Here is a 12,218-nt window from a genome sequence, read left to right on the forward strand (position 1 = left end):
GCCTTCTGCGACGTTTTAATTAAAAATTGATGACATCGCCTCCGCGGGCGAACCGATGGACGGGCAGACTCTCCTCCGGTCGGCGTGCTCGCTGCGAGTTCCTGCAGGCTGTGTACTGGAGCGCATGAGCAGCCCCTGTCGCAAACTAGCGAACAAGCAAACGCAGGCAAGCCGGCTCCCTTTGACTCGCCCTTCTACCCGTTCGTTTGCCTGATCGCTCGACAAAGTGATTAACAGATAAAACCTTTTGGGCTCACGTTCAGCCCCAACAAACGATATTGCCCCGCAACATAACCGTACAACGCACAGGAGAGATCATCGGGTAGCGGAAGCGACGGAATGAATCTGAGGAACAACAAATCCTTCCACAACACGAATACCTTTTGGAAGATCGAGCATACGTCCCACGTATTGTATCCTATTTTTTGTCATTCGGGTCATGGAGCTCCGTGATCAATGCGTCCAACTACCTCTTTCCGAATGATCCCGGAGCAAGAGCCGAGCCGTCAGATGTTTCGGGGTCACGCAGGAGAAAAATGTCACAAGCCGAAATAGCTGTCTCGGTTGGTCTGGCGCAGAGATCAATGCGAAAAAGGCTTGCGGTCGATTGACTGATGCTTTCTCGGGGTAGTATTGTTCGTTGTGACTGACAGAAACCGAAACGAAGTTCGAAGTAGGATGGGGAAAAAGGAAGTCTCCCTTTGTTGAAGAGACCCTTGGCTAGGAGTGTCGGGCTCCGGTTGACCGATTCCGCGCAAGAGGGAAACTTGGATGACTGACTGACTCCACGGAGGGCAGAGCTGCATGGGCGTCCGTCCCTTCGTTCGACGAGTGGGATCGCTATTGGCATATTGGATGAGATACCCGCAGCCGTATAGCTGATAAATCAATCGAACTCATACTAATGGATCAAAATGGCCGGAACAAGAGCGCAAAACCCGGAGTGCACCACTGTTCCTTGTAGGGAGGAACGGAGTCCGCGGAGAATCCTCGGATCCACCGAGAATTACATATATGCATCGAGACGGAATTCTCAGACGAGCGCTTCTCATGATTCTGCGGCGCTCAGAATCATGATCCGTTTTTCCCGTTGCCTCCTCATGAATTCTACTCGTTCGCTGTCTCGCAGCGAGCCGGCTGCGCTCGGAGATAAAGTTGCATTCCCGAATCCCGAACTCTGTCGCTCCGTGCGCTGACGCCGCGTCGTCGGTTGTACTGCTGCTGATGCGGGTTAATGCAAAACAAACAATGTTTTGCTGTCGGCCTCCGCTGCTCGTTGTACGTGTTCGAGGGGCGTGCGGGCACGCTCAAGCGCTGCGCAGAACTTCACAGTGTTCTTGAAGTTTCGACAAAGTCCTCCGGTCGTTGTCTCAAAAAAAACAGGAACGTAGAGGATTGTCTGCCCTGGCTACGTGCGAGCTGGAGTCATCAGAGAAGGGAACTCGGGGAAGCGATCCTGAAACCGCAGGCTCTGAAGTGCGTCTGATGCTAAACTTGGTCCAACCCGGGAACGAAGGCAATGTATGCAAGATGAAGAGGCCGACCTGCCTCATCAGCTTCCTTTGCTACTCGGATCGACCGACGGGTCTACCGGCAACTCCGGCAGATTCTGGAGAGACGGTCATCGGGATCAATCCTCAACTCGCATTCAAAGCTGGACTTTGGGAGGAAAGGTCAGGATCAGAAACCACCGGGCGACGTGTCTCCTGTAGGGGACATCGTTTCCGGCGGGAAAATTAAACTGATACATATGAGAATCGGAGAGGATTTCCCCGATCGAGGGATATTCAGGGACGGAACGTTTCATTGAATTTAAGTCCAGATTTCCCGGCGAATCGGAGCGAAGCTCGATCGCAACAATAAAACAGGGGGAAAACTTCTCGAATCACTTCTGCCCCCGAGTTCGTCTCACGTTTCAGCGGCCAGCGCTCACAAAAGTCCATGCTTTTAGTATAGCTGCTGAAGAAGGCAGGACGCGAGCGGGGGGGGGGGCTCTCCATACAGTGCATTCTCCAGAGGAAATTTGACGTTTCGCGGCGGAATTGCATTCGAAATGTATGTTTTTCACAAATGCGTAAGTGGCCTCAACGGGTGGGGTGGCACGTCGCTCAATCTGCGAGCATACGTGGTCTCGCATGCGTTCGTGTCTGCCGTGCTGCTCACTCTTTCGGTGCACGCATGCTCCTGTGCTCTGCAGGACACGTTTGAATCTCTAGAGTAGCTTGAGCTATTCAGCTTTGTTCTTCTGCAGCCGTTACATTCCTTACTCGAATCTCGTCTTCCCACTGCTGGTGCCCGACAGCCCCGCAGAACGCGAAAAAACCCGAAAGCTGAGACATTGAGATGTGCTCGGATTTAAACCTCGATGCGGCGACCGACGTCACCGCTGCTGTAACGCATACCCCGCGCGAGCGACGCAACTTCACCGACGATGACGGTGAACTTCTGACTGACTGACGGAGTCAGCGAGTCCGCACACATATTAAGCGGATGTCATGACCCCTCAAAGGAGGGGGTCACGTGACTTTTCTCGAAGTTAGTCGCGAACTTGGGTTTGTATTTTGCTTGATCGAGGGAATTCCGTTCGGGAGGTGGGAATGTTCAGAGGTGCCGAACCTCAGCCGAAGGCTGACACTTCCAGCCTTTTGACAGGTTCACCAGATTTGAACACTGGGACGCTACTCTCCCGAATCCGAACCCTGTGGGGCCGATGTTTCCTCACTCTAGTAAGCACGCTTGGTCGTTTCCCTCGCTCTGGCGCTTGTCCCCAGTGCTCATCTTTGACGCGCTGTTGTCGTTGTTGCCACTGTTGGACGCACTGCTGTTGTCGGTGTCGGTCTTGTACCTTATCAGCTTCTCTATTGTGGCGGCGAGTTTTGTTGTCGTCGCGTTTCCTCCCCGACCCAGGAGCAGCCGCTATTGTGATTGCCTGCAGTTTTGTTCGGCTTTGTTATGTATGCGGTGACCTCTGTAACCCGAATCCTGTCTCGACTCTGGAGCCCAACGATCGTTTGGGGAGGGATTCGCTTACCGTGCATGCCGGACGATCCGCTAGCGATGGTAGAAAAAATCAGAAGCTTCAACAACGAAACTTCAACACCAGCCCAGAAAGACGGTTTCGTGAAGAACGCATTGCGATGTTCATCATGTCCCGACCCTCCGTCGTAGGATCCAAGTGCCCAGTCGATTCCGGACCGCTCACTGTATGCCTGGCCTACACAGAAGGCCACGGTATCCTCCGAAGAAGACGAGCAGAGACTGAAGAGAGGTAGTTTGGGGCTCATCGGCATAACAATTGCTTGGATAAAACGAAGGCAGCTTCCGTCGAGCCTAATGCTATTACGAGTTCTTTCTGTGTAGACGTCCACGAGAGATAATTCAATATTGTCGTCATCGTTGCAATCGACGTTCTGCAGCACACATCCGTCATTGGCATTCCTCCGTGAGCGCCGCATCGATCGCCAAGCCGCCAAGCATGCCTAACGCTCGAGCGATATATCGTCCTCCAGTATGCGCCCCCCCCCCTCTCCTCCCCCGCGTCAAACCCCGCTCTTGAACTTCACGTTCGTCCTTGAGCAGTCTGATTAACGATCTCAAGAGCAAGACACGATATGCGTTGACGGAGACAGAATCATCGGGGACATATGGATCCATACATACCGTACATGTCCACTACCGGCCGTTTTCGGTCGTCTTTGCTCTCGAGAGCCAAACAACGCGACGCTCAGACGATGCGTACCCACTCGAATCGGCTCAGGGCATTGTGAAGAGAATACGGCGCAACACTGAGCCCGTAGGATTCGCTGACGGAACAGAGATCGACTGCCTCTTCCAGCCAAATCGATTGTATCCACTCGAAGCAAGAGCAGTCTCGATCTACGATATCAGTCAAAATAAAACGAAGAAGCGAACGGGAGAGGATTCGGCCGAGACGTGTGCTGAGGATTTGGAGATTTGTTCATCATTATATCGAGCTGGCTCCGTTGTCGTCGAGGAGGAGGCTCTCGAGAGCTCCGAGAGCTCTTGTCGCTGCGACACTTGCCTCCCGCTCTATTTCTCCTGGAGCTTCTTTTCACTTACACAAAAACTCGCGCGCTGCAAGCACTACACCCGGACGGTGTCGTCCGGATAATGGGGGATTGTTGTTGATTGAGACTTCTCTGTTAGAAGGTGTTTTGACTTGAGGCCTCGAACAGCACCTGTTCCTCAACGAAGGTTGTTGGACGATCAAAATCGCTCCCAGGTATCGATACTTACAGCTTAATATAACACCCTTGCAGCGACGCTTCTTGTCCGTCCATAATAACCGACAGGGTAGAGGGATTGAGTCGCATTGACAACATCAACTGGGCCGCCACGCCGGAGGGCTTCTTCAAGCGGCAATTTCTCCCATCCGAGTGGAGATTAGCTTAGCACCCAGCGTCACACGCCAAGATGTCTCTGACGGCTCGGGCAGCTTAGTTCCACCACGCGGGCATTTGTTGCTGGAGTGCGCTATCGAGCCTATTGAAGCCTCGCAATCGTAACCCGGAATTGAATCGCGGAATTGATTCGCGTTACGGTGGACCTATTCACTCGATTCAGGAGTAGCGATTCGTTCCTGGGATCTCCCTCCTGGGCTTGGCGAGCTCTGCGCGCTATCTTCCGCGAAGCAACCACAACGTCAATAAGAGAAACAACAGCAGCAGCGGCAGCAGCAGCCACAACGGTTCCACTGGAACAACTTTGCTGTGGACTGTGCGTGATGCGACTCGACTCCTTCCCCGGAAGAATGTGGGGTCAGCAAAGCTGAAACTTTGGAGGAGATGCCCGATGCGTCTCTCTAGGTTTCGTCGCGTTGTTTCTGATCTGCCGTGGCTTCTGTAGATTCGAGAATGATTTGTTTTTCTCTCGCTTTTCCCCCTTCTCGGACAGCCTTTCGCATTATTCAAAGGCTCGAAGTTTCTGCAACGGAAAGCAGAGCGATCGCCTTTCTTGAACCAGGTGTTGTATGCTGCCGGGGCTTAGCAGCAGAACAGCCGCGGCAGCTCGTTGTTCGCTCGCTCCGGACTGATTGCCTCCGCCCAGGAATGCGGCTGCTTTAACTACGGCCCTCACTCCGAGTAACTACTGAACACTCTGAGACGAAGAATCGGTTAGGGGTGGAATAGGAGTGCGTCAGGATGAGATGTTGAAAATGCGGGGGGACCGGATGCTCGAACGAGGGGAACGAGGAAATCTGTGCACCACAACCACTCCAGATGCTCGACGAATAATTGCTGCGGCCGACGCTGCGCAGAGAAATCATAACTTCGAGTGTTTACCCTCTCGGTAATTCCCGCCGCCTTTATGCCCAGTTCGAACATCTCTGCTCCTTTTCCCGCGAGAGCGGGGAAAGAATGACGCTGTACGTCTGTTCCGACATAGAAGCTGGTTATTTTTTCCCCTATCGTTCCGTTTCCTCCATTTGAAATGTGATGTCCCAAGGAATCTTCCGCGGTTCGACGGATTCCTCTCGCGTGGATATGCTCAGGATGAGCTGCTTCTGCGGCTGCTGCTCTCGAACTTTCTTCGTTTCGAAATCGTCTGCCGGAAGTCGTGCGCTCCGCGCGAGGATGACGAGACGAGTCAAAATATGAAGCAAGGGGAAGGGGCCGTCGCATGCTCTCCGGATGGGATCGCGGGAGTCTGAGCGGATGCTCACGGAGACTGCCTAGAGGCACACCTGAGGGTCTCTGGAGGGACTTCGGGAGGGAAAATAAAAAAAAGGTCTCGTTTTTCCTTCTGTCAGAAAGTCTGCTCGTGTCAGCATCCCCCGGGGCGCAGAAAAATTCTAAAAAGATAGAGCCCGAGTGTTTTCGAAGAGAGCTGACGGAGACGTCTTCTGCAGGACGGAGAATTCAGGGAAGCTCGGTGAGGAGAATTCAGACAGGGACAGACATGGTCGTTAGCAGATAATCCGGGCGTTCTCGCGTCATGGATTCGTGCGATTTTTCGAATCCGTTCGACGATCGTTTGCTCGAACTGCGCCACTCTCTGACGTCGTATTCCCTTTTGTGAGCTAGATGGCGACCTGGTCCCAGGCTCTACTGTACAGGTGGCTCTCTACAATCTATATTGTAGAGTATATGCTCGAAAACTGTAGTCAGGCGTTATGGTTTCCTCCCATGGTTCGCATCGGGCCTAAGCGACAGAAGCCACGGGACGAGAGGCTTCGAGCGTAGGATTGTCTCGGATGTAGGGGGGCGGGTTGTTCGACTTTAACAGGCATTGCCAATTTCAGCCACTTCTTCGAGAAGGTCATGCTCCTACTGGAGAATATCCGTAGGATGTTCATTCGCAGGGTGGCCTATCGCTGTCGCGTAGGCCAAGATTCCCTCATTCGTCACATGATGCTGATGTAAGGAGCGTCTGAAAACTCGTCAAGACGAGTCGCCACAAGGATATCCTCAAAATCCGACCGACATCATCCCGTGACTCCTGAACCAAAAGGAAGCAGCAGAATGTTTCGTAGTCGACAACGCCTTCGCCTGGTGCGCTGCTTGCCTCGCTCGCGAACACACAATTGTATGCACATGCTCAAAGTTCCTTCGTAAGGAAAGAAGTTTCAATTCTATTAAAAATACTCGGAAAGCGTAGGGCTTTCTAGCCCTACGCTTCTAGCTATCATGAACCCATTTTTCTTATTTAGATTTTATGAGCAATGCAATGATGTATGCCTCCTGCAACATGCGTCATCATGCGATAGTTCCTCGCTCGAGTCTTGAGCTCGTTTGCTTCTTCAATCTCATCACGGGATTCCTCTCGTTTTGCTCCCCTCAGGAGACCCCGGAGAATCCCGAATCGACGCTACTCCCTCCGATTCGTATGATTATGACGCCTCCGTATAAGCATCCGTGACAAACAATCCTTCATGAATCAGGACGTCGAATGAACATCCTCCGAAACCGTGGTCGTCAGCCATGTTGGCTGACGACATAATAATCATGCTCAAGACTCGGCAACAGCTCCAAAGTTTCTCCGGAATCGACACGCAAGGACAACCTCGAGAGCGAAACCGCGAGTTTCCATGGAACTGATGGAAGCAGGAAGTAGCAGGCAGATCGAGTGAGCGTCAGGCAGCAGATCCCTTCCGCCGACACTTGAGAACAAATCAACATGTCAGCTGTGCTGAATAGCGGCTCTATCGAAGAGCCCGCAATTCGCGAGACAGCAAGGAGGATGCAGCCTCAGAGTCCTTATCGCATTTAGGATCTCTCGGTGAGCTCGGCCATCTTATCCATTTGAGCGAGCGAGCGGGAACGTTCGCGCTTAATCCGAATTCTGGAACAGCGATCGGAGAGAGAGTGAGCTGCCGCGCCTCGAGGTCGCTCTTAAGGTCTTATCTCTGAGCTACATAAGCCACTCACCAGGCCCTGTCAGCAGCGTTGGACTTCCGAGCTTGCAGAAGCATGCTACATCTCATCATACTCGCTGCTCTTGCCACTTTGGCCGTGGCCGATATATCGGACCTCAAATGCGACGCCAAACATCTTGGAGCCGACGCTCAGGCTGCCCACGATCTCGGGAGCCGCACCTCCTGTATCTGCAAGAATGGCGCATACTGCCACGCCATGACGGTGGAAATCTATGATAATTGGATCAAGTACGATGCCGATACCCGAGGCTTCTCGATAGCCGATTTTGAAGGAGAAAACTACAGGTTCACTGGTGGAGTGGAAATGGCCGAAGACATGATCTACTATCCGATCGTGAAGAACGACTACGTCATCTACGTGTTCTGTAATAAGCACCGGGAGCCCGAGACGAAATACGTGGAGTTCCTCTCGAAATCAGCGGTCACTGAATCGGTTCTGTCGCAATTGGAGAGCAAATACCTGTTCCGCCTAGAAGGTCTCGATGAGTGCACGCTCTGAGTATTCACATTACAGTTTATACGGAGTGATTAAATAAATCGCAGACGGGGATTGATCGACTCTGCCTAAAAAATAAAACCGGAGTTTTCCGTCGAACTCTGAGAGTCGCTTCTGAAAAGGAACGACTGACGTTTTCGCTCGTTTCCTTCAGTCGAATAGCCGAACACCGACAAGCGAGGTCGACAGCATCCCCCTTCTCCACATGCTCTGCTTTCGGTTCTCCTCCCTGGCCGTCTCGTCGCTGTCACCGTCGCGCCGAGCTCAAGTGACATTTGACAGGACGCACAGGGTCGTCCGTTGGTCCGGTCGACCAGCCAGTTAGACGTCACATCGAAGCGAATGAGCGGGCTTGTCGGAGGACTCTCTCACGGTGAAGAGAAATCAAGAGCACTCTGCTGGCGGAGAAATAGAGCCATTTAGCCGCAGTGTTGCTGACTTGACAAATTAGCTGCAAAGGGATGCTCACCGACTGAGCCTTACCGGAGCCGGCGTCGCGTTCCGAGACCGAAAGCTGTTGACGCCGCGCCAAGGGTCGAGGCAGAGCGAGGACGCCGGATAGAAGTCGCTGCCAGCGTGTTGCGACGAAATGGATAAATGAAGGTTCGCGTGCGCAAGCCAAGCATAACTGGTAGAGGAAGACGACGCAGCACTTTGGCAAAAGTTTTACCGTCTCCTTCTTGTGGGCTTCCTTCTATAGGCTATTCGGAGCTGACTTTCTCAACCTCTTTCACTTATTCCCGAACCGGCAAGAGTAATCATCTCACACACTCATATCGCAGGAAAGCATGACCAAGTGCTCTGAGGAGGGCACGGCAGACCGCGGCCGCGAACCTCGGCGCCGATAGAATCGATTAGTGGCCTGGAGGTAGGAGGGGTTTGTCGGCAACTGGGAAATTGCACCGGTTGAGCCACCGACGGACGCTGCTCGGCAGCGTCTATCTGAAAGTCAAGGGATCGGCTCGCGCGCGCTCCACTCCGTGTTCCTATCGGCTGACGGATCTGAAGCGCTGAAGTGATTATTCCGTGTTCTCTCGGGGGAAAATACCCGAAGATCGCTGACGGAACTCTCTCTACCTGACGACGGATAATGGTGCCCTTTGTCTCTTTCAGATGAACGAATCCAAATCGACGCCGTCGTCAATGAAGAACGCTGTTCTTCTCGCCACGTGGTGATACATTTCCTTAGGTCTCGGCCACAATTTCGGAACTCCAGTCCGCGGCTTTCCTCGTGGTCCCAACGAACGGGCCAGACGATGATGGGTGATTCGACTGATCTAATGATTGAGTTCGACCGGATCTTCGAGCGATTCCGGCGAGAAATCCAAGCGAGGCTCTCTGAAGAAGAATATCTCTCCCTCAGACCGTTCGTTCCACGTTCCAGCTATGGTTCCTTTAGGCCCTCCTCTGACAGATCGCTCGTCCTGGAGGTGAACATAGATATATGTCATCCGTCTTCTATCTAACATTCATCTGAGAATCGACAACAAACGATTTATCAAAGTCCTCGACGGATTCTCTCGAGTGTATCCCGCTCAACCATACTCGCTCCCTCCCTCATCTTCTCTCCCCCAGCGGAGACAATAACGGCAACACTCAACAGAGAGACCGATTCGATGCTCCTCCAAAATGCACCTTCGAAAACTGGGCGACCTTCTCCGCTCTCAGCAAGACAATCGATCGTTTTCATGCAGCTTCTTCGGTAAATGTCAGACGCGTCAATCGGCTCCTCTAGCGAAGTCTCCGGCTCGCGCCGCTCAAGTGAATTGGTCGTATCGTTCCCGTACTAAGTCTCTGATGAGAATTTCTGAGGATGTGAATTCCCAACACTGACGACGCTCCCGACATCTTAGCCATGCTTTGAAAAAATTCGTAAAAACTCGTAATAAGGAGCTTCAAGACGCGAAATTCTACTGGCTCAAATGCGAGCCGCGAAAATTTCCCAGGAGATCCGGCGTCATTAGTAGCATGGCTGGCGTAAAAAATCGTCGATGAAAAAATCCTGTATAATAAAAATGAGTTGAGCGATCCAGCCCTGTTTGGCCATGAACCCGGGGGAGTCGGATTCGTGATTTTTTTGTTCTATCGGGACGATACAGGAGACGATCCCCGAGGAAAACTTCCAGGTTTTCCAACAATAACAATAAAGCATGCCGCCGGGGTGTTTTGCGCAAAAGTACAGAATCATGTTTTCGGAGAGGTGAAGCTCGCGCAAATTACGACGCCAATAGAATTCTCCCTTACGGTAAACCCGGAAAAGACAGACGGCATCCCTAAGCGAACAGCTGTCTCTCGCTCAAGCAGTTTCTGTTTACGGAATAGAAGTCATTGAGTGGATTCCATGGAGCGACAAGCTCTTGTTCTGCACGGAACCTACGAGACGTGCTCAATATGAGGGCCACATAAGTTGGAGGATATCTTCCATAATCAGTGAACATTGGACGCGTGGAGGTTGAGATACGAATCTCCGAGACACAAAATCCCCGCTGCGGAGGAATCCTCGGAGATCCAGCTTGGTCAGCATACTTGAGTGAAAATCCTCGATGGCGGAGGATCGGATGCCATAAAAATATCGGCGAGGAGCCTTTTTTGCTCAGGGTGGACCGGGGTCCCGCGGGGAGGGATCCGCGACCATCAAATCATATCAAATACCTCTCATCAATTTCTGTCATCGGTTTTCCTTGTTCATAGTGGACACTGAAAGTCGCCTCACCTGATGGTCCATGTTATCCTATGGAGCTAACAATAAGCCGTTCTCCACAGTTTTGGATGCGCGGAAGTGAACGGTCGTCCGCAGAGATTTCACGACCGAGCCTCAGCTACTTCGAGCGCTAGACACAGCCGGGCTCGCAGAATATGACGCCGGGTAACAATATGAGAATTCCTCGAATACGACTCTCACTCTGCGCCGAGAAGCTAAAATTAGCTCGGTTAGGCTCCCTTCTTTCCCGGGGATTATTCCGCCCCGCGAGCTCTTTCCCCCATTATCTGTAGTTCGACTGTCGCCAGCCGTTGTAACTTCAGAATTCGTCCCGTCCTCACTTCCGCTGCCGAGCACACAATGGGCCGCTACCGGCACCACCAGGTGGGTTTCCGTTCGCCCGCATTCGTCTGCTGAACCGTTCGACCCTCTGTGGGGTTTGTCCGACCGACCGACCGCCCATGCTCTTGTAGAATTTTTCTCTCACGCCCTCGGGCTTCAGAGTGGACCTCTTTCCAAGGGAAGATGACTAACCCAGTCGTAGTCCACCACTGATACATAAGACTTTATCTATGACGACTCTCCTTTTGAATCGAATAATACGTAGAGGGACTCGGCTGAGAGGGAGGGGAGCTCTGCGAGCAACAGGGCAAGAGATCCTTGCCGAGCTTCCGGGAACTTTGCACAGGGAGAATGAAGGCAGAATAAGGGACGGGGAGCCGGGAAAGAGCGAGCCCATTGTAGGGCTCAGAACACGAAGTCCTTGTGTTTAATTTTGGGTTTAATGACGCTGAAAAAAGTCGACATCTCGAGTTACAAAGTTTGTTTGGCCACTAAGCCGAGAGTTGGTCAGACTTGAGGAAGAGCGGCGTAATATGCTCCGTGGTCACAGATGGTCAGCTGCGTTCGCTCCGGGTGCAAGGAGCAACAATCCGCTGCCGTTAGGAGAATCAGAGACAGTCTCCCCTAGCGAGACCGTGGATTTCGGGCGCGAGCCTCCGAACGATTCACCCATATAATCTGATCGTAATCGGGAGCTTTATCACGCTTGTCTGAATGGACTTCTTTGCGCTTCTTGTTAGTTAGAGCTAACAGTAGTGGAACTCCGATCGGCTTCTGCCATCACCTTCTGCGGGATGAGCATGCGATGAGGTCGGACATTGACAACTGAGTGAGAGGTCCCGGACTCCCTCCACTGGAAGCGCCTACGCGTGTGGTGGATAAACCAATAAGATGCATGGTCTGGGCTGAATGCAGTGACGCAAATATTGTTATCTATATTAATGGCTGATGGTCCCACCAATTCTCGTCGGGTCCGCCTCCCAGCTCTCCCCTAGTTTTGCTTCGTCCTGGGCCAAAGCGAGCAGATGAGCGTGAGGCCTTCCCAACCAGCAGGAAGGAAGACAACGATTTGGTCGACATTTGTCATACCGTGGACGACCGGAGCATACATCGTCGTTTGGCGATGATGAGAGATGGCGGCAAGGTGTATCGTTCACCTTCCCGGGTCCGGGCTCCAAACGATATGCGCGCACTATGCTGATCGGTATATCGGGATCGAAAAACTAATCAGAAAAAGATCCTAATTAAGCGGGGATCAGGGGAACACATAGGTAGCGAGATAG

The sequence above is a fragment of the Galendromus occidentalis genome, unplaced genomic scaffold (assembly GCF_000255335.2).
Source record: "Galendromus occidentalis unplaced genomic scaffold, Mocc_1.1 scf7180000077428, whole genome shotgun sequence".
Classification (NCBI taxonomy): Eukaryota; Metazoa; Arthropoda; class Arachnida; order Mesostigmata; family Phytoseiidae; genus Galendromus; species Galendromus occidentalis.